The sequence below is a fragment of the Camelus bactrianus genome, chromosome 5 (assembly GCF_048773025.1).
Source record: "Camelus bactrianus isolate YW-2024 breed Bactrian camel chromosome 5, ASM4877302v1, whole genome shotgun sequence".
NCBI lineage: Eukaryota > Metazoa > Chordata > Mammalia > Artiodactyla > Camelidae > Camelus > Camelus bactrianus.
Window position 1 is genome coordinate 68,814,829 of NC_133543.1, and position 21,914 is coordinate 68,836,742.

Genomic DNA, 21,914 nt, shown 5'->3' on the forward strand with positions numbered 1-21,914 from the left:
CTTCAAGCTCTGTCCACAAATAGGTATCCCTCTTATAACTAACCACAAAACTACTTTCATTCTCAAAGACGTCTTCCCGAAGTTCTAATTAATAAGAATAATGAGCTCTTACTTAATATCTTTCTGGCACCTGCCCTAAGTGCCACAAAGTCATTTTACTTTAAACTTTGAATATAACCTTTCTGCTTCCCTTTAACTTACTATTAATTATAATTGCAAGACTCGAAGACAAAGGCCCTGTCACCTCATTCCCAAGTTAATAAGCTTGTGACGAGAGTGAAAATAGTACAGGAAAACATCTTAAGAATTCAGAAAAAAAAAACTTGGGTGAATGCTAGCCCTGCTTCTTAATCAAGTCATGTCCTGATGAAGTATCCATAAAATGTTTTGTTAAACAATATACCAGGGATATTACATAAAATATTATGTTCTAGCAGAGATTTTTCTTTCTTTTATAATAGGACACATCCCTTATAACAGACCACATGATATACACTTTAAAAGCTCTCCTTGCTAATTGAAATTGTTCTTTGCAGTAGTGGCATTACACGAGGATATTTTGGAGGGAATATGCGTAGGTGTACGGTGAACACTATTAATTATCAGTAGAGTCGCTGACATAAGCACCACTGTTAGACTTTTCAAAGAGAAGAATATTAATCTAAAAAAAGATTGTCACGAGAAAGACTAATTAGATACCCCTGTCTTCACTGGGTTATTCAGCATTGTAAATGTTTCCTTCGCTTCAGTTCTTAGGCTCTAATTATTTCCAACACAGAAGATGAACAATGGATTGAAAAAGAATCAGTATCAATATGTGTGTCCATGAACAGTGGGTGACCACTTATCTACGCGTCCTTAACGACAGCACACACTCACACACTGCATATGCTTTTATCCAGCTTACCAGGACGAACACAGATAAAAGATTTGTCTGACTGTTGCCTAGCTAATAACTGCATCTTATATTTGGAAATGCATCAGGATTTACAAAGCACTCTAACATGCAACTTTTCTTCTTTATTTCAACAAATATGGATAAAGAGCCTATGATGCTGTATGCAGAACAGACAGGGGCATCACAGGGATCTTACGTGTGAATGTGAGGAAACACAATAGCAGTAACAAAGTGACTGAACGAAATAACCCAGCTGCAAGAAAAACATAACAAAGGGAAATGACAATAACTTGAAGGAAAAGTTATTTTCAGTGAGGTGGTTACTAGAGTCCTCATTGAAGACATGACATTCCAGCTGAGATCAGAATAGCAGGAAGAAAGAGGCATCTTTAGGACAATTTAGGGGCAGGCGGTTTTAGGCACAGGTAACTGTACATGCAAAAGGGCAAAAGAGCTGGTGTATTGAAAGGACAAAAGGAAGGTGAGGGTCACTGCAGAGAGTGACAAAGACTGGGGTCCAGGATGGATGAGGAGCAGGTGGAAGCCAAGGACTAGATCCTGCGGGGCCTCATAGGCTGAGAAAAGACTGAAATTTACCCTAACATCATCAAATGGTTTTAAGTAGGAGACTGATAATACAAATAATAATTATTTAAAAGATCTCCCAGTTCCTGTGTGGAAAATGAGAGCAAGAGAAGAAATCAAGACAACAGCTAGGGGTATACAGTGGTAAGTTAGTAATAATGACTTAAGATCCACTTAACATAACAGTTCCTCATTATTACGACAGATGTCACTTTAGTATATTAACATTTTTGCCATCATCTCCAGGGAAAGTCAATTCATAGTTCTTTTCACTAATAAAGAATATTAAATAATTAAGTATACTTTAAAAAGTCTTAAAGTAAAATGGATTAAAAGTCATAAAACAAATTAAAAGTATGTACAAAACAAATCAGAAATCTGCCAAAATAAGACAGCAGGTCTCATTCTTTTTTAGAAGTCAGTGAAGAAAATGTGAAAATATGAAATCTTAATACTTCCCTGGCACTTTAAGTTTAGAAATGTAATATTAGCTAAATAAATAAATAAAAATGTAATATTACAGATTGTATTCGTCAGGATCTGGAAAATGGTACCTTCCTTTCATTTTTGCTGAATAGGTGAGGCATTTTCACAGTTTATGGATTTATTAATAATGCACCAGGGGGTAGTCAGAAAGGTTAACATTTCCACACAACTTTCTAAGAATCTGTTTTGTTATTATATTGGCACCAATTTATACGTTTAAACAGAAGCTTTAGTTAAATATCAAATATAATCACAAAGGTCAGTTAGCTACTCTTAATCAGACATTGAATTAAACCTAATTAAATTGACTATTTATAAATAAGGGCAATACCATCTTTGCTACCTCTTCTGTATACTAATATAAATGCTCCATTGAAATTTGTAGATTTGTATTTTTATAAGAAAAAATTCCCCCAATACGTATTCAAATGTAAAGATTTTCGACCAACATTCAACTCAAACATCATTTATCAAAAGTCAACATATATGTGAATATGCAGCCTAATAATCTTGCAAAATATACTCTCACCTCAACTGCACGGCTGGATATCTTTGTTTCATGGGGTGAGGGGAGCTTCCACATTGGTTAGTGCACAGTCAGGCCATTTCCCAATTATCTCCCAAAAGAAAATTCTTAAGATCTGGGACCAGTGGCCTTCGTGAAGTCATTTAAACTGATTATGTTTCTGTTTCTTCACCTTAAATAAATGTGATATCATATATACTGTCTCTTTCACTTTATTCTTGTTTCATTCTTATTTTTTTTATTAAATAAAACAAAACTTAGAAAAGGATATTCTTAAGCTAAATATAATTTCCATCTTTTCCAAAAGCTATTGTTCCAGGAGTTGCTCTAATATGTGGGGGAAAAAGCCATTTCAAAATATACAGAGTCAAGTAAAAAAAGAACTTTATAAACTCCAAAGACAGGGGAAGGTAGGCCCCCCAAATTTTGATAAATGGAATAAAGAAGATCAGTGAAACTGGTTAACTACTTCTAGATTTATGAATATCTCCTGGAACCTTCCTGCTACCTTAGCAGCTGAATATTTTATGCTACATAGTTTTACACGAACTGCGCTTCGTGTTTTGAAATCGCTGTAGTTCTTTATGGTTTAACAAGTTTGAAAAGTTACATTACACATTTATGTTCTTAAGAAACCCATTTCAGTAATAAAGTTTATTTGGTTATTTCATGTTTCAGCAATCTACAAGAATTCTGTGTAGTTATGAATAAAAAATTTTTCCACTTCACATCTCCTTAGTATATTAGTGACATAGAATAGATGCTTTTTTAAGCTAAAATCAAACATTTTCATGGTAAGAGCTCTATCATGAAACTCTCTTTTCAAGGAGGGCACTTAGAAATATAACTGACATATAATCTAGGAATAATTGGAAGTGTTACTACTTAAGACATGGAACTTCAGTACATTTATACCTTGAAGTATAGTACAATAGTCTGTTCTGAACTTGGACCAATTTATTAGAAACCACCAAGCCAGTGGGATGACTGTGATGTGATGTTTAACAACTGATGACTTCTTTTGGTACTTATTTGATAAATAAATTAGAAAGCCAAAACTAATTATGTATAGTTGGTTTATTATTAAGGAGTACTAACTAAAATTCAGCACTCTTTTACAAAGTAAGTTTTGGGATTTAAGGGACACATACTGAAATTATCATAAGTTATATAAATCATTCTGAGTCTCAATTTCTACACTGAAAAATGAGCTAAGACAATGAATTTACATCGTCATGCCTCATTTGTGTCAGAGACCACGTGGCAGAACTGATGGGGACAAGAAAAGGGAATGGATTGGCACTCACTGTGTGTAGCTGCTCATGTTAGAGGAAGCTAGAGACCTGCGGCGGGGGGGGGGGCCCAGTCAATTTCCAGTGGATGAAGGGAAAGAAACAGAGACTCGGATGAAGGGGACAGGAGTAAGAACGGAGGTTATAAAAGCATTTCACTAAATCTATTCAAAAACACAAACAAGTTGAATTCAGAGATGGCTACCATATGTATATAGCCAGAATTGATGAAAAAACTAAAAAGTGTAAGTTTAAAGAGTAGAATTAGGTGGCCAGTCGGGCCAAGGTGAGTTCTGATAAACAAAACACAGTGAGACATAAGTCCTAAAGCAGGAACAAGGTAGACAGAAATGCATCCAAATGATGGCAGATTAAGAAAAGCAAGAAACAGACATGAAACGGGTCCTGATAACTGGCCACGCTGTGAGATGCTGCTTCATCTGTCTTTTATCCCCATGCTTTTGTCTCTGCATCAGAGATGCTACTGACCTCCTCCTTCTTCTACTCCATGTGAAAGAAGCAAAAATAAAGATGGTATTGACTCCTTGTTCTATTTCCAGCTGCCCAATTTGGGTAAGAAAAGGGTGCAGAGAAAGCAACCCAAGCAGCAACCTGCTACTGAGACAGAAACGGGGCAGGGCACAGCCATTCAAGGAATCCTACAGCAATTAACATCAAAATAGTGAAAGAGTCAACCCCCAGCAGGCCGTGAGGCTCAGGATGATGAGAGATTTCACTTCTAGTATATCTTGAGCTTCATCATATGCTTACTGTAATATATCAACATGGTGAATAACATGCCCACAGGCACTATGGCCGTCCCAAGGCTAGCCACAAAAGGTCAAAGAGTGGAAAACGGCCAGCTTCCTGGGAATCCCAGCCGCTTCCCCTTAGACTGGTCCTTCTACTTATTAGCATATAAAGCCACCAAGCCCATAAAAACCAGCAACACAGCGCCTTGCGGCCGCCCCTCTCTCCCCCTCTTCAGAGACGGCCCACACTCTTTCTACGGAGTGTGTACCTACTTTTAATCTGAGCACCCAACCCCCACACCTCATGGCCTTTCTCTTGCCTTTCAATGTATCTCTCTGAATAAATCTACCTTGACTCAACTGTGGCTCGCTCTTGAATTCTTTCCTGTGTGAAGCCAAGGACCCACACTTGGCGGGGCACGTCCCAGGGGCTCAACTGAGACCTGGGACACAGCCCTCCTCACGCCCCACATCTGTTTTCCTGCATCACTACCATCTCAGGGAAGCGCTGGAGCTTCCGTTCTCACCCAGCCCAATATTCAATCAGTTAGAACAGGAGTAACTACACAGATACTCAATTCCGTGATTTATTATCTACCCTGAGTTCTCCCAAATTCAGTTGGAGAGATAAAAGGTGTGCACCATTCCCAGCTCTCTCGAGCACACAGCTTAATGAACCCTCCTTTTATAAATTACTCCAATTACTTTTCTCATTGGGGCACTAAACGTCTACAGCACAGACCCCTCTCGAAATAACCCAACGCTTCTCCTGTACCATAAAGCTCTGCCTCTGCTTCCAGTTGTGTGTTATGCGCTTGTGTTTGTGTCTGTGTCTGTGTGTTTGTGTATGTGAGTGTGTGTGCCAGTGTGTGTCCGTGTATAGTTTGTATTTTCACATTTTGTTGTCCTTAGCAAGGAGAGGGAATCTCACTGCAAGGGCAATCAGGAGAGGCGGTCAAGTGTTTGCTGCAGTGTTAATTAACCCCCTAACCCTGCTTGTTTAAACTCCCGCATCTTCTTGTCCTATCTTTACCTCACTCATGTAAGTAAAAGAATGCGTAAGACACTTTGGTTCTGTGTGCTTGCACACTCGGCTTTATCTCTTCCCAGTATAAGGTTTCAGTGACCTGTACAATCTGATTTAATAACTGCACTTATTTTCAATCTATTTAATATCTTTCCATCCTCTTGTACAACGTATCAGTGCTTCCCTTGGCTGCTCCCCCCACACCTCAGATGCTTGAGCATTAAACACTTGCTCTTGTATATCACTGAAAGTTTGTTTTTTTCTTCTTTTTCATAACACAGACTTAAGGTAAATAAAGCTAACTGTTACAGATACACTTTTAATACCTTGTGTCTTTTGAGATACTCCCTTTTTAGAATCAGAAAAAAAAAGTTCTTTTCACATTTTCTCCACTTACTGTGCTGAAATAAAACATATCTTGTATACATATTATTTTGAATTTATTAAATTTTATGTTCATTTTAAGAATCTAACTAGGTAAATAAAAATAAAATATTAACAATTTAAAATATTCCCATTTAATATCTCATGCATTTGTTTTCTTATGACAGTTTGCACAAGAGAAAGTATTTAAAGTATTGTATAAATCATAGCATTTAGAGTCATACGCATTGGACACTGGAGCCAGAGAGACTGCTCATTTGGATATATACCATGTTACATATTCATTGTGAAAAACACTGAATTCCAAGTTCACTCTCCAAGCCTCTTATAATTTTGGGCCTCATCCTGTATTTTCAATTTATTTATACTGCTATTTGTGTATAATTATTTTATTATCTTACAAACATTTTTAATTTGGAAGGCAAATCTATTTTAAAAAGAGTTATATCATACATAGATGAGTGATTAAAAATGATTTCAACATTTCACTAATCAATAAAATAAGAATATGAAATATTTTTTCTCTGTTGTTGTTTTTGTTATCTGAGGCATTTAACTTAGTCTTCCAAAAACTAATGAATATGGTGAATATTGAATAAAATGATATATTTTTCAAATTTCACTTTCTTTGACCTAATAATCTTTAACCTGTTAGAAATTCCAAAACATTTTGCTGTAAGTGATTGTAGTCTTGTTAGAAATTAGAGATGACCAAAATCACTGTTTTAATTTCTATCAATTTAGCCCCTCTTTATCAATTACCATAATTTCCCTATAATTTTTGTTCTTCTTTCTTTATGACCATATCTTTTCCATCTGATCCTTGAATGTTAGGCTGAGACAGAATTCTTACACTGGATACTCCTCCCATGTAAATTTTCCCATCCCTCATTTCAGGTTTCATTTGATCATGCTACTAAATTGTTCGAAATGTCAAGAGAAGTAGAAAATCCTGATGCAAAATGAATATTTCCTGTTTTTACCTTCTGTTTGCTGACAGTCTGAAGATAAAAGGACAGCAATTAGAAGGCAACTAGTTCCTTGACCTTTAGGTTTAAATTTTCTTTTCCTAGTAACCACTGCCACCCAGACCTGATGCTCTGAACTATGAACAATCTACAACTTTTACAAATGGCTCTAAACAATTTAAATCACTGTAATTTTCATATAATTATGAAAGATGGTTAGAGGGAAGCCTCTCCCCAGGTCTTGTGTGTTTTAATGAGGAATTTCCAGTAAAAGTTACACTCCAGGCCTCTCTCCACCCCATCACTCACTCCTTTTGAGGATGTGGGAAAAACTTACCTGAAAGGCTGTAATGGCAACTCTGGAGTAATGGACAGATTTACAAAGGTCATCTTCTTCTAACTTCTGTCCCTCCTCTGGATCAGCCTGCCTGCAGCGAACACACATTTCCAACCCTTCCGTGTTGTGCACTGATTGCAAGGATAGGCCCCTGTGTGATAGGCCAGCTGTCACTCAGCATTATCAACGCCCCACTAGGTTAGCCTATTTGCAAGGAGTTGAATGCTTATTTATAAATTGTACATGTAATTTTTTTGCGAAATATATAGAGATCTTATTTCTTACCACTAAATGAATCATGAAAACAAAAGCAAAAGCCAAAACACACATAAACCAAGAACCAAAGAGTTCTGAGGAGACTGCCAAGAAAATAAGTCTACTTTCAAAATGTACAAAGTGTAAGTGCACATTATATGTACCGCAGTAATAATAGACGCTATTCAGATTAACCCTTTAGTCCCTTGTTTGTAAGACTAACCCAATAGATGGTTCTCCATGTGAAAGAATTACATCTCACAAGATTCTAAACTTTCTGAATTCAGGAAAGAAATAAAAGTATACTCTTAAGAAGAAAATTATTCAAAACCCACAATTCTTAACTCATGTATTGCATGGAATGTTATGATGCTTTCGTATTTCATTAGCCTTAAAAAAGGTTATATGATGTAGACCTATTTTACAAGACTCTAGAAATTTATATGAATGCTTAATTATGAATTTAAAAATCATTTAGTAACTATACCTCATCCCATCTTTGCCATTAAAATATTCTGTTTCTTACCATTGAGAAAGTAGATCCTACAGAATGTAGAGATTCAGATAAGATTTTTTCTTATTAATATAACCTAGATTTTGATTACCTCAATAGTTGTGCCACTATGCAAAAGCTCCAAAACAGTAAAGTACAGAATTAGGGGTCAGAAGTTTTCTAAAAATGTATGAATAATTTTGACACAATGAACACAGCTATAATTAGAGTCCACAAGAAAGAGTATTCTCTGTACTTAAAAAATAAGTCCTCAATTACCAAAAGGCTGCATTATATTTCATTAACTTAACCGTGTAACTCCACTTTAAACCTGAAAAGTAATAAAACCTCAAAAATATATCAACAATTAAGTCAAAACTGCAAGCATCAAGAGTAATGCTAAGCCCACGCAAATTATTGCTATAGTTAAGTGGTTTTCAAAATTTTAGTCTATTTCCATTAAACTAATTATTTCACTCATTTTATTAAGAGGTTTCTTCAGGAAAAAAAATTAACAGTACTAATAACCATCACACAAATAGTAAAGCTGTTAAGTAGACCAACGATCTAAAATACACTTGTGTCCCATCAGCTTCCCACCAAGAGAAGAAACAATCTTGTCAACCTGAGTCTGTACTTACCTCCCCACTGTTCTTACTCTTTTAGCCACAATTGTCATGCTCATGACTACTTTTTCAGGGATGTTTGGGCTTAACAAAATCTGTCTGTCTGTCTCTCATATTTTTAAGGGCAATTGATCCAAAAACAAAAGCAAAAAAGGCACAATAATGTCTTCTTCCTCCAAACTATACCCTCCCTGATTCACAAACAAGCTCAATAATACACACAATGTTCTTTTCAACTTTACTGTGTTGCTTCTGCTGCCTGGTGACAGCTTGTTCTTCCAGAAGACACACAATACTCTACCCCTCCTCCCACTCACCAATCTTAGCCCTACTTGAGACTCAGAAATCCTGTTTCAAAGATTACCCCTTCCAAGAAGTCTTTCTTGGTTTCCTCTAACTGGTAGCCTTCTTCCACATGTGAACCTTCACGGTGCTTTTGTAGATATTTATGGCATGTAAGTTACATTGCCTCAGATGGATTTTTTTTTTTACCTTCCCAAATTAGTAAGCAGTAATCAAGTTTCCTAAACTGTAGGTGACTTTCCAAAGTTATACAATCACTATTTTATTTCTCTTTCATTTTTTAAATTACTTCTTATCAAAACGGAAGCCAATGCAACAGTTTGTCAAAGATTAAAACAAAAAAAGACAAAAACCTTCCTATTCCATTTTAAGTAGTTCAGGGCCTCCTGAACAAGCACCATCAATTTCAGGCCTCTTGTCTAGTATCCAGCTAACTAAACAGTATAATATCCTCTGTATAGTTTTGTCTCAATTGTCAAGGTAATTGCCTCTATTTTCCCTTCACTGAGTAATAGAGACCTGGCCTAAATGTGGTTATTATTAAAGTTTTAAATGATTAAAAATTTAAATTCCTTCTCTATCTACTTAATTTCCTATCGACATTTTAATGTGCATTCCTAATTCCCAAGTGTGAAAGGATTATCCAAATTTGAAACAAGGAAAAATTATGCCTCCTTTCAGAAATGGCCTGGTTTAGAAACCTTCAGGAACCTAAAAAGTAATTATAAAACTGGAATATGAAAAGCTGGCTGAGCATATGGCTTTCTCTTTAGAGACGTTGCCAATTTAAGTGTTCTTTTCCTACTTTTTCTGCTTCTCTCTTCCTTTTCTTTATAGGAAGAGCCTTCCCCTCCATTTCCCTTCCTCATCTGCTTTCTATAGCTGTTAGCAGGAAGTCACAAATCTCATTTCAAAAAAGATGCTTTAAATGGTAGCTCATGAGAAAGTGGGTAATTTTCCACTATAAGATTGTACTGTAGTATAATCAACCCCTGAAATTTCATTGATGGATGACATGGTTGGATGCATGCCACACACTGTACACATCAACTTTACTGCTGTGCAACAATAATGCCACATTCTAGGTTGTGAAATATGTTCTCTTTTAAGGAAACTTGCAATACATAATAAAAAAGATCTCATTTCAGAATTGTTGGCTTTGGCTTGATACCATATGAGAGAGAGCCTGCAAAATGTTTTAGAATTTTGCTACTTGATTAGCCTACTAAGTGTAAGGATCATTTACTTTTCGTCTTTATTATGTCTAAGATCTTGACAGGGAAAGTCCATTGAGATATTTGACATTTTCTTAGGAATTAATTATGACTCCAATACTTTTTGTTGCTGTTGTTAAGAGGAGGAAAGAGAGGATGAAAAATGTTTTCTTTATATACAGAGAGAGGAAAAGAATACATTTTAAATAATTTCATTAAAATTCTACATTGCACGTATTTTCTTTTTGAATCAAAGAACAAGAAGAGTAAAAGGCTCAACTAAATCTGGTGACCACCCTCCAAGTGTTTCTGTGGAAGCACTATGCAGCTCAGTATTTTAAATAGGAAGAAAGCTGGAGAACGATGTTATCTAGAGTAGAGTTAGCCACATCCATCTGACAGAAATCACTCATTTAAATTTGTATTTCACAGGTTCTGAGGATTGGCTCCCCCAATCATTCACAACGTCACTTCTCCTTCTTTTTTTTTTCACTACAGAGCTTGGAAACACCTTAAAACACCTTCCTGGACTGTCTTAACAGTAACAGTAACCATGTGACATAGTTCTGTGCAGTGAGATACAGACTGAAGTCCTTGGCAAGGAGATTCTTTCCTGCATGTATAGGGACAGGGGACAAAGCTCTTTGCCATTTGATTTCTGCCCTTTGCTCTTTACATTTTATTTTTCCTGCCAGTCATGAACATGATGCCCGAAAGTGCAGTGACATGTTCTCCAACAGTGAAGACACTAGCAACACACTAAGGATGACAGTCCTGGAAGAAAGGAGTCAGATCGCGTGATGGTTCTGCTGAGCTGGCAGGAGCAGGAGATAAAGAAATCCCTACCTGTTTAAATGACTGTGAGTCATGATGTCTCTTATCAGCTGAACATGTTCTAACTGATAACCCATTTGGCACCTGAAAAGTGCACTGCTGTAGTGTCAGATCCTAAAATGTGGAAACTCCTCCAGTGGAGAAGACATTTCTAAGAATTTAAGGCTAGAAAGTTAGTAACCGGTAACATGTTAGTGAAAAATTTGCTCAAGTCCACGTATGCTGTATGCAGACAGCACACCTACAAACAGGACATACCAATGAGTACATACTTGTTTCTCTGTTATATTTTCAAAAATTACTAACTCTCAAGCCTAGAATGGTTGGAAAGCCAACACCCCCATCTCTACCACCTCCAAACAGAAAATTAAGCAACACCATCAAGTAAGGAGGATGGAGGGTGCTATACCGGTTGCCATATATTCTCAAACTAGCAGCAGCCAATTAAATGGACTGAGACTCGGGCCACTGGTGGTCTTCCTTCTTCAAGGAGCTGCTGCTTCTTCAGGGTCCTTGGACAGATCTCTTTTCAGAGAAGCACAAACCACTCAGAGTCAATCACTAACAGGTCCTAAGGATCCATAAACTGCTCAAGGGCTGTGGATACTTGTGTTATTTTCTATTGCTGGTGTAATAAATTGCCACAAAAGTGGCTTAAAACAGCATCAACAGATCATCTTGCAATTCTGGAGGTTAGACGTTTGCAGTGGGTTTTTCTGGGTTAAAATGAATGTGCTGCCGGTCAGATTCTTTCTTGAGGCTCTAGGAGGGATTCTATTTCCTTGCCTTTTCCAGCTTTCAGAGGTTATCTGCAGTCCTTGGTTCGTGGTCCCTTCATCTTCAAAACAACTAGTGGAGCTTCCAATTTCTCTCTGGCTCTGACATTTGCTTCCATCATCACATCCTCCCCTGACACTGCTGCCTCCCTCTTTCTCTTATAAGGACCCTTGTGAGGACACTGGGACCACCCAGATAATCCAGAATAATCTTCTGATCTCAAGATCCTTAACTTAATCACATCTGCAAAGTCCCTTTTGTCATATAAAATAGCATATACCCCAGGTTCTAAGGATTAGGACTCAGACATCTCTGAGGGGACATTATCCTGCCTACCACAATATTCACTTTTATTTTTAGCAAAAAATAAAGACTGAAACGCTGCTGATATAAACACTGCATGAAAATAACTCAATGTCCTTAGCTGAAAAATAGCAACATTATATTGACACTGTAAGGAAAAGTACATTTTAAAAATCTACAAAACATTCAAAGAGGTAGAAGTGACTTCTACATGTTTAAAAGTGACCCTTTGCATAGAACAGATACAATTTGGCATAGTTGGGATTCATTTGTGATTTTCATTTAGGATGAGCACAAAAGTTGTCAGGCTTTACATGGTATTTTTTAAACATGTATTAGGACATAACAAAAAGAATTCTTTTTATATTTGATCTAAGGCCTACATAGAAAATTAAGTCAGATTTTCTCTAGTTTAGCTTTCTAGGATAACACTAAACTGTTACCTACTATGGTGACCCTCCAGGTAGACAGAAACAGTGTATGGGCACAGAAATAAATTTTGTGGTTTATTCTTATAATACGGTATTCACAAAGGAGGGAAACCACTAAGCCTCTTCAGGATAAGAAAAAAGAATTGATGGTGGGAACAAGAGCAAGGAGAATTAAATTGAGGCATCTCTGAAAAAGTGAAAAGTATTCGGGAGATCCTGGAGGTTGAATCAGAGAAAATAAGTAAATACCTGGGGGTGGGTTAATATCAACTTCTTTATTTCAGAGGGAAGGCACTGCCGGGCAAACAAAAATATTAAGATTTGGAGACAGGTCTTACAATAAAAACCAGAGTTGACAGCAGGCATAGAGACATTTTAAAAAGACCAGTTGGATAGCTGTTTGCCATCATGAAAGATCAATTTAAAACAATTCTAAAGCAACATAACACCTAATATAAATGCAAAGTAATAGCAGCAATGTTTTGTATTCTCCATTGTAACTGTTGAGTTAGATAAAAGATGTATTAATTTAAAAACTTAGCAATACTTTTCTAATTTGGACAGACAAAGAATTTCCACTAAAGGATATTTCTCATATACTTAGCTGAGAAAATTTTGGTAAAATTACTTTTCCCTTTGTCTAATATATTTCTTGAGTGTGCCTCTAAAATGAAAAAAAAAATTAGGAATAATTACAACATCTAATGGCTTCAGAACTGTTTTTATTCTCTCAGTCATGGAAAAAGGAAAAAAAAAGTACTGAAAATACTTTAAGTGTTTAGTTTGAGATTGCTATTAGAGATAAAATGAGTACTGCTAATTCTTTGTATCCATCAAGCTTTTAGATGTTGTTGGTCTCGGATAACTAACAGATAATATTCTCATTCAGTAACCCAGTGTCCACTGAATCTGTTCCTCATAAAGAGATCTATTTATTAAAATGTATAAACATAGTTATTTTCAAAGTATGTAGTAAAAATGGCTACAGATTTAACTTTGCTTTACTTATACCACAGAATAAATAACGGAAGGTGTCGAAATGCCATCAACACTCCCATCTATCCATTCCTACTTTGCTTCAAGTGAGAAAGCATAACCTTTTGATTTTAAAATAAAGAGCAAATGGATAAATTCACCTGGCTTGGGTTTGTTACCCTATGAATCCCAAATTGGTCAGTATTTTTCCAATGTGAATATAAAATGTTGATATGCCAAATTAGTACATTTTATAACGTACGGAGGTTAAAATTTAAGGGCATGATTCTCCATTGGGATGGTTCTCATTATGTAATCACTTGCAATTATGGAAAAAGGGAAAAATTTCAGTGTACAATAAAATCTTTGGGAAAAAGGCTTAACGTTTGGACATCCAAACAGGAGAGACCATAATATGTTAGCATAGATTCTAGACAAAAACATAGCTGAGAGGTAAAGTTCACAGTGAACTTTAGATTTACAGTGGTTTGAATAAATAGTTCATGGGATTCTCTAAGATCTAGCCCACTCAAAAAGAACAATTTTGAGACAAGTTAACTGTGTGGGAATGTCGCTAAATGTTACTGGATTATGAAACAGAATTATCTGTTATTTACTCAAATCTTTGTTTTTCATAAAAAAAAAATTACCTCAGGCTGTAAGTGGAAAAGCAGACATAAACGTAAGAGTGGAAACAACATGGTATTACAATCAGACATTTCTGGATTTCAACACTGGCTCAACATTCAGACCTGCAGCAAGTTACAGTTGACCCTTGAACATGGGTTTGAACTGCTCAGGTCAATTTATACACAAATACTTTTTAAGGTAAATACTACAATATCACGTGTTCCAAGGTTGGCTGAATCAGAGAGTGCAGAGGAAGCTTGGATACAGAGGGCTGATTATAAGTTATAGGTGGATTAATCCCCTGCGTTGTTCAACTGTATTTAGTATTTCTGAGTTTTGTTTCTGTGTCTTGACAAAATTTGTTGGAGCTTGGTTTTCTAAAGTTCCCATTAAAATTCAGCTTATAAAATCAAAGAAAAAGAAAATCCACAAAATATTCTATTGTAAATCTAACAACAACCTGTAACTAGAGACCAAGAAAGTCTGCAATAGGGTGGGAGGTTCAAATGTCTTTTGCAACTTGAAGCAATACCCAATGAAAGAGTCTGGGACCAAAAGAGAGTGGGAAGATACTTCAATCTACCCAACCATTTGCCCCCTAAATCAGACACAAGATTATAGACCAATCAGTTTGGCTTCCCCTGAAAGAGAATTATTTTTGAAGGCAAACAGAATATGATGACTTCTTTATATAAATACTGCTCTTCTCTACATTACTTCAAATTCTATAACTAATATTTATGAATTACGACAAGGAGGAGAAAGGGAAAGTACCTGTGGTAGGTTCATCATAGGAGATGTGTATAAAAGTAAGGGCCTTCAGATTGGGAGACTACAAAGACAAGTTTTTCGTGTGGTCTGTTGGTTTAAATTTCTCAGAAACTAAATGACATCTGAATAAGTTAGATCTAGGATCTGTATGCATGTGTCAGCCTCCAGCAGTAGGTGTTAAATGGGGTTATAACAGGACATAGGTAGAGAATTTGGTTAATACAATTCATATACTTTGTATGTTAGAAAACAGTCTGGTGGATCTTTCCTCCTTAGAAAATGGGTCAAGAGAAAACAGCAGCTGTAATAAAAATAGCAACAGCTTAAGACCCCCGAGAAATACTACCACATAAAGGAAACAGAGCATTTGAGGTGAAGAAGGCCATCTCTGGGGGAATATAACAGGAATGAAAGTAAAGTTTGGGATACCTGAAAATGTTAAAGGTGTGGTTTCCAGGAAGAAGGACTAAAAGGCCATGAAGAGAGTACACATCAAGATGAGAAAAAAAGGGGAGTACAGCATAATAATTTAAGACTGAAATTCAGAGCGGATCTAGATAAAAAGAATTATATAAAACGAACATACAACTTTCATAGCAGAATTAAAATCTGTATGATAATTAAAACAAAAATTTGCCCTTCACAGGTAATATAGACCAGTAGTCAAGATCACTGACTTGAAGCAAGATTGTTCTAATTGTTACTAGTTATGTGATTATTGGGCATATTACAAAACCTGTTTATGACTCTATTTCCTCATCTACAAAATGGGGAAATAATAGCAGCATCTTCAATACAGAACTATTGGAAGGATTAAATGAGTTAATACTTGCAAAGTTTTAAAACAATAAATGCTAGCTACTGTACCAAATCAGTAGTGTAGCAAGTGGCATGTATACAGTCTCCTGGAATGTAGAGAAAGTTCAAGGAGCTGGGAGGTGGGGAATAACATACTTAAGTGATACATGTTCCTTAAAAGGAAGTTGTATAATTGAAGTAAAGTTAAAATCAAAGACACAAATGAAGAAAACTTTCCTGAGCTAAAAACAAACAAGCAAGCAGACAAATACCGAACAAAACAAGAATTACCAGCACAACAAAGACAACAACAAAGAACTGTGAATATTGACTAACAGGATTTATCTACTCTACATAAGAGTAAAAAAGGGATGTACTGAAAATAGTTTTTAAACAAAACAAAGCTAAACTAAACCAAATCTCTGGAAACATTTTGGCAAGGAGAAATATCAGATGCATCAAAGACAAGAAGTCATGCTTCACTTTTCAACAGTAAATTAGAAGAAAATGAAGAAACAATTGAATTTTGAGAGGAAAGAATTGTAAATCAGACCCTTATTGTGCCAAGTTATCATTCACATGGAAAGATCAGACAAAGCCAATCGAAGCTTGTCAGCATCTCAGAAAATACAGCACTTTTAATAAACGTCTTAAAAAAGAAATACTTAAAAATATTTGGCAGTCAACAAAATATAAATCAAAATTAAGAACTCAGGTTTGGGGAATTGAAGGCAGTGAGCCTTAAAGGAAGGAAAACAGATTATAGTGAGTACTGAATAAAATCAAATACAGCATAAAGTCAAACAATTGTTATAAATGTGGATCCAATGTGAAACACAAAAATTAAATCATAATTTTTGAAAATGAGTCTGCCCATTTTACAATAAGCAATAATTTACTGATAAACAAACAATTACTAATAACAATATAAGTCAAGTACCTTTTTATAATAAACAGATGAAATTTAAAATTTGTATAATTGCTATCTGGTGAAAAAATATAGGTTAAAGAATCTCTTGTAAATGTAACAGTAAACCCCAGTAGAACTGGAATACCCATCAGCTTCCCAATTTACTGGAGAAGGAAACACTTCGTTAAGACAGAAGTCAGAAAATAAAGCCAATGCTTTGCATGAATGCATAAAAACAGAAAACTATATAACAGAAAAATGAACTTAAGGGATTTAAACAGCTCATTACAAACGAAGATTTTATAGACTAGATAAAAGAAAGTGGATGCACAGTAAAATTTATCCATATTCTGCTTATAAGAAACACAAAACAGAAATGTTAAGGAAAAAAGGGTGGGTAAATATTTATCAGAACTCAGAATGGAATTCCTTGTATTTGTTTACTGCTCTATTTCAGATTCTTGCATAGTAGGCAAACTTGGGGCCCAATTAATAATTAGTTACATATGAACTATAAACAAAAGTAGTACAAATATGAAAAATGAACAAAACAAAGACTGCTAGTACTAATTTTACACGATTAGCAATTGCATTAAGAAGCCAGAACTGGTGACACAGTTCATTTAAAATTAATAAAAGACACAGTCTACGATGACTGTGCAATGCCATAAACCTATACATATCTCATAAGATATCATGAAAACATATATAGCAAATTTGAAGCTAGGAATCTTCATTATGTCCCTCTTAACAATTAACAGATTAAGTAGACAAAAAACAAATACAGACATATAATAACTAAATAATATAATGTCTCAAAATTATTCTCATACTTTATAGTCACTAAACAAAGATTACATTTTTTTCAAGTACCTATGGAAACTGAAATTAGGACTTTTCAAGCATTCATTCTTATGAAAGTAGCCAACAAATCACCAAGGTGCAAATTCAGATCTCTGGGCCCATCACCAAAGGAATTTGTAAACTTTGATGGAATAAAAAATTTTCCTGCAAAAAATATGTTATCAAAAATCAACAAAGAAGTAGAAACATAAATAAATCAGCTTGTATCTTCAAAATTAGTCTCATTAAAGGTTCATTCATTCAAATATTCTTTTACAAATATTAATTAAGTACCAGTTAGTAACTAAGAATATAAGAGTGAACAAAAAATAGTCCACATACACCTTCTGAGAAAGTAAACAGACATTGAACAAACAGATTAACAAATAGACGCATAATAAAAGATTGGCTGGTGATTAGTTCCACATTAGGGCTTAGACACACAATTTTATCAGTAACGTCTTTCAAATGTCCAAACATTTCCCATGTTATACACTGAATACTCTTTTCTAGAAACTAGAAAGAAATGCAAAACTGATTAGAATTGGATGTTCACACACTAATACTACTGTAGGGCCTGCTTTAGTAAAGCACCATGGCAGCAAAAAGGCAATGTTATTTAATGTCTCTACACACCTTAAAGCTCAATTTTATAAAGAAATTTTCAACATACTCATTTTTTTAAAAAAACTCACTGAAACAAAACAGCTCTTGGTTTGATTGATTTTTTCAATTTTTTAAAAAAAATCTCTATTTTATTCCTTTCCTCCCTGATCTTTATTATTTCTTTCCTTCTGCTGACTTTAGGTTTTCTTTGTTCTTTTTCTAATTCTTTTAGGTGCTAGTTTAGGTTGCTTGTTTAACACTGTTCTTATTTTTTGAGGAAAGCCTGTACCACTATGAAATTCCCTCTTAGGACTATTTTTGCTGCATCCCATAGATTTTATGTGGTTGTTTTCATCGTCCATCTCAAAAGATTCAGAAAAAGCATTTGATAAAATTCAACACCTATTTATCATAAAAACTCTAACCAAACTGTGTATAGAGGAAACATATCTCAACATAATAAAAACTATTTATGACAAACCTATAGCCAGCATAATACACAATGGTGAAAAGTTCAAAGCATTCCCACTAAAATCAGGAAAAAGACAAGGATACCCACTCTCACTACTTTTATTCAATATAGTATTGGAAGTCCCAGCCATAGAATTTAGACAAGAAAAAGAAATAAAAGGGATCCAAATTGGAAGAGAAGAGGTAAAACTGTCATGATATGCAGATCACATGATACTACACATAGAAAATCCTAAAGGCTCCACACAAAAACTACTAGAGCTAATAAAAAGAATTTGGCAAGGTAGCAGGATACAAGATTAACATACATAAATCAGTTGCATTTCTTTATACTAACAATAAAATATCAGAAAAGGAAAGTAAAGAAACAATCCCTTTTAAAATTGCATCCTAAACAACAAAATACTTAGGAATAAATCTGACCAAGGAAGTGAAACACTTATATGCAGAGAACTACAAAACAATGATTAAGGAAATTAAAGATGACTTGAAGAAATGGAAAGATATCCCATGCTCCTGGATTAGAAGAATTAATATTGTTAAAATGGCCATACTGACCAAGGCAATCTACAGATTAAATGCAATGCACTCCCTATCAAATTACCCAAGATGTTTTTCACAGAATTAGAATAATCCTAAAATTTATATGGAATCACAAAAACATCAGAATTGCCAAAGCAATACTGAAGAGAAGGAATGAAGCTGGAGGAATTACCCTCCCAGATTTTAGACAAGACTATAGAGCTATGGTAATCAAAATAGCATGGTATTGGAACAAAAACAGACATATGGAACGATGGAAAACAATAGAGAGCCCAGAAATAAACCCACACCCCTACAGTCAATTAATCTTTGACAAAGGAGGCAAGAATATACAATGGAGTAAAGATCTATTCATCAAATTGTGTTGGGGTACCTGGACAGCTGCATGTAAATCAGTGAAGTTACAAAACAGCAACCTATGGAATGGGAGAAAATATTTGCAAAAGGTGAGACTGACAAAAGGGCTTAAATTTCCAGAATATCTAAACAGCTCATACAACTTCATAACAACAACAACAGCAACAAAAAAACCCAGTCAAAAAATGGGCAGAAGACCTAAACAAGCAATTCTCCAAGGAAGACATCCAAATGACCAAAAGGCATATGAAAAAATGCTCAATATAACTAATTATCAGAGAAATGCAAATCAAAGCTACAATGAGGCATCACCTCACACCAGTCAGAATGGCCATCATTAAAAAGTCCACAAATGATAAGTGCAGGGAAGGGTGTGGAGGAAAGGGAACCCTTCTACATTGTTGGTTGAAATGTAGTTTGGTGCAGCCATTATGGAAAAAAATATGGAGATTCCTCAAAAGATTAAAATTGACTTAACATATGATCTAGCAATTCCACTCCTGGGCATATATCCTAAGGAACTTTAATTTAAAAAGATACATGCACTCCAATATTCACAGCAGCACTACTTACAATAGCTAAGCTATGGAAGCAACCTAAATGTCCATAAGCAGATGACTGGATAGGTAAGTTGTGGTATATTTATACAATGGAATACTACTCAGCCATAAAAAAGAATAAAATAATGCCATTTGCAGCAACATGGATGTACCTGGAGATTGTCCTTCTAAGTGAAGTAAGCCAGAAAGAGAAAGAAAAATATCATATGATATCACTAATATTGGAATCTTAAAAAAAAAAGGACAAGTGAACTATTTACAAAACAGAAAGACTTGCAGACACAAAAAACAAACTTATGGCTACCAGAGGGGAAAGAGAGTGAGAAGGAATAAATTGGGAGTTTGAGATTTGCAGATACTGACTACTTTATACAAAATAAATAAACAACAAGTTTATACTGTATAGCTCAGGGAACTATATTCAACATCTGGTAGTAACCTACAATGAAAAGAGTATGAAAACAAACATACGTATGTATATGTATGACTGAACTATTCTGCTGTACACCAGAAACTGACACATTTTAAACTGACTATACTTTAATTAAAAAATCACTGAAACATAAACATAACCAGTAATTTTTTTAAAGGATAATTACACAGAAAGGTGACTGCACACATCCATGGATTTATATATGCCTCCATATGACATCTTGAGCTTTCCTGGTTGCATGTATGTCAATATCATTGTATGTATATAACTATGATTATCTTTACTATATATTGTTCCTTTTTTTTGTATAGAGAAAATTTAATTATAGAAATCAATTTATAATATATGTATATTTTATATCTATGTGTATGTGTGAGTATATGCCACAGAGAGTGAAAGAGAGACTATGTAAGGTACTAAGTTGAACTGTTGAGTATTAAAAATTATTTCATAAGTTATTTTTGGAGAAAATATAACTATGTAACTATAGTGTTTTACACCTATTAAATATATAAACTTTACTCCTTTTTTCTGTTTTTTAAGTTTGTCTTTTTAAAATTCACGTTTTGTGAAAAGCTCCTTCACCCAAGACCTAGGCAAATTTCCCTCAGGTAAGCCATCTTTGCAGGTCATTATTTCATATTCATATTCTAATTCTTCTTGGCACTTAAATAAGCCTCTAATCTCATTTCTAGAGCATTTATTACAGTAATATTGGACTTTGCAAGCGAAATGCTGACAACTGCATTCACTATAAGGTCAGAAATAACATTTCCTAGAGTGATGAAATATAAAAGTATGCAGATTTTTAATCTGTGAATTTAGCAGTTATCACGCATTGTCAAATTTAAAGTGTCACCGAAGGTCCAGAAAATAATATATCTTACTAATTATGTACCTAAAAGATGTACGTGAAAACTATCTTTCCATTACAAAAAGATATAAAATAATGTGTTCTGGATACTTGCGTAGGTGTCTCCTAGGATGCCAAGTAGATAGGTAGTATTAATCATTTGTCATAATTTGTCAATTTTAGTAATAATCCAATACAACTTAATTTAAATACCATTCTTAGAAAAATAAATTCCATTTGAGAAAAAGATGCATTTTGAGGAAAACTGAACACATGTGCATGTCCAATGAGCTAGCCATTGCATTCCAAGACATACACCCCCTAAAATGCCATTATCTTCATGTAATGCCCCTCTTCATTACTGTTAATGTTTCTTTTTCTGAAGTGTACTTTTCTGATACTAATTGCGATGTTTAATTTTACATGTCAAGTTGACTGGGCTATTGTGCCCAGCTGTCTGCTCAACACTAGCCTAGATGTTGCTGTGACCTATTTTTTTCAGATGTGATTAACATTTGAATCAGCAGACGTTGATTAATGCATATCCATCATAATGTGGGTGGGCCTCTTCAAACCAGCTGAAGGCCTTAAGAGCAAACACTGAAGTTTCCCAAAGATGAAGAAATTTAACATAACACTATGTAATTTTAAGGTATACAATGTATTAATTTGA

At 34.9% G+C, this 21,914-nt stretch overlaps 1 protein-coding gene across 1 annotated transcript in view; it reads right to left on the reverse strand.

Moving 5' to 3' along the window:
• The window catches only part of SPAG16 (sperm associated antigen 16), a 777,122-nt gene that overhangs the window by 406,348 nt on the left and 348,860 nt on the right, over positions 1-21,914 (reverse strand). The window lies entirely within an intron of this gene.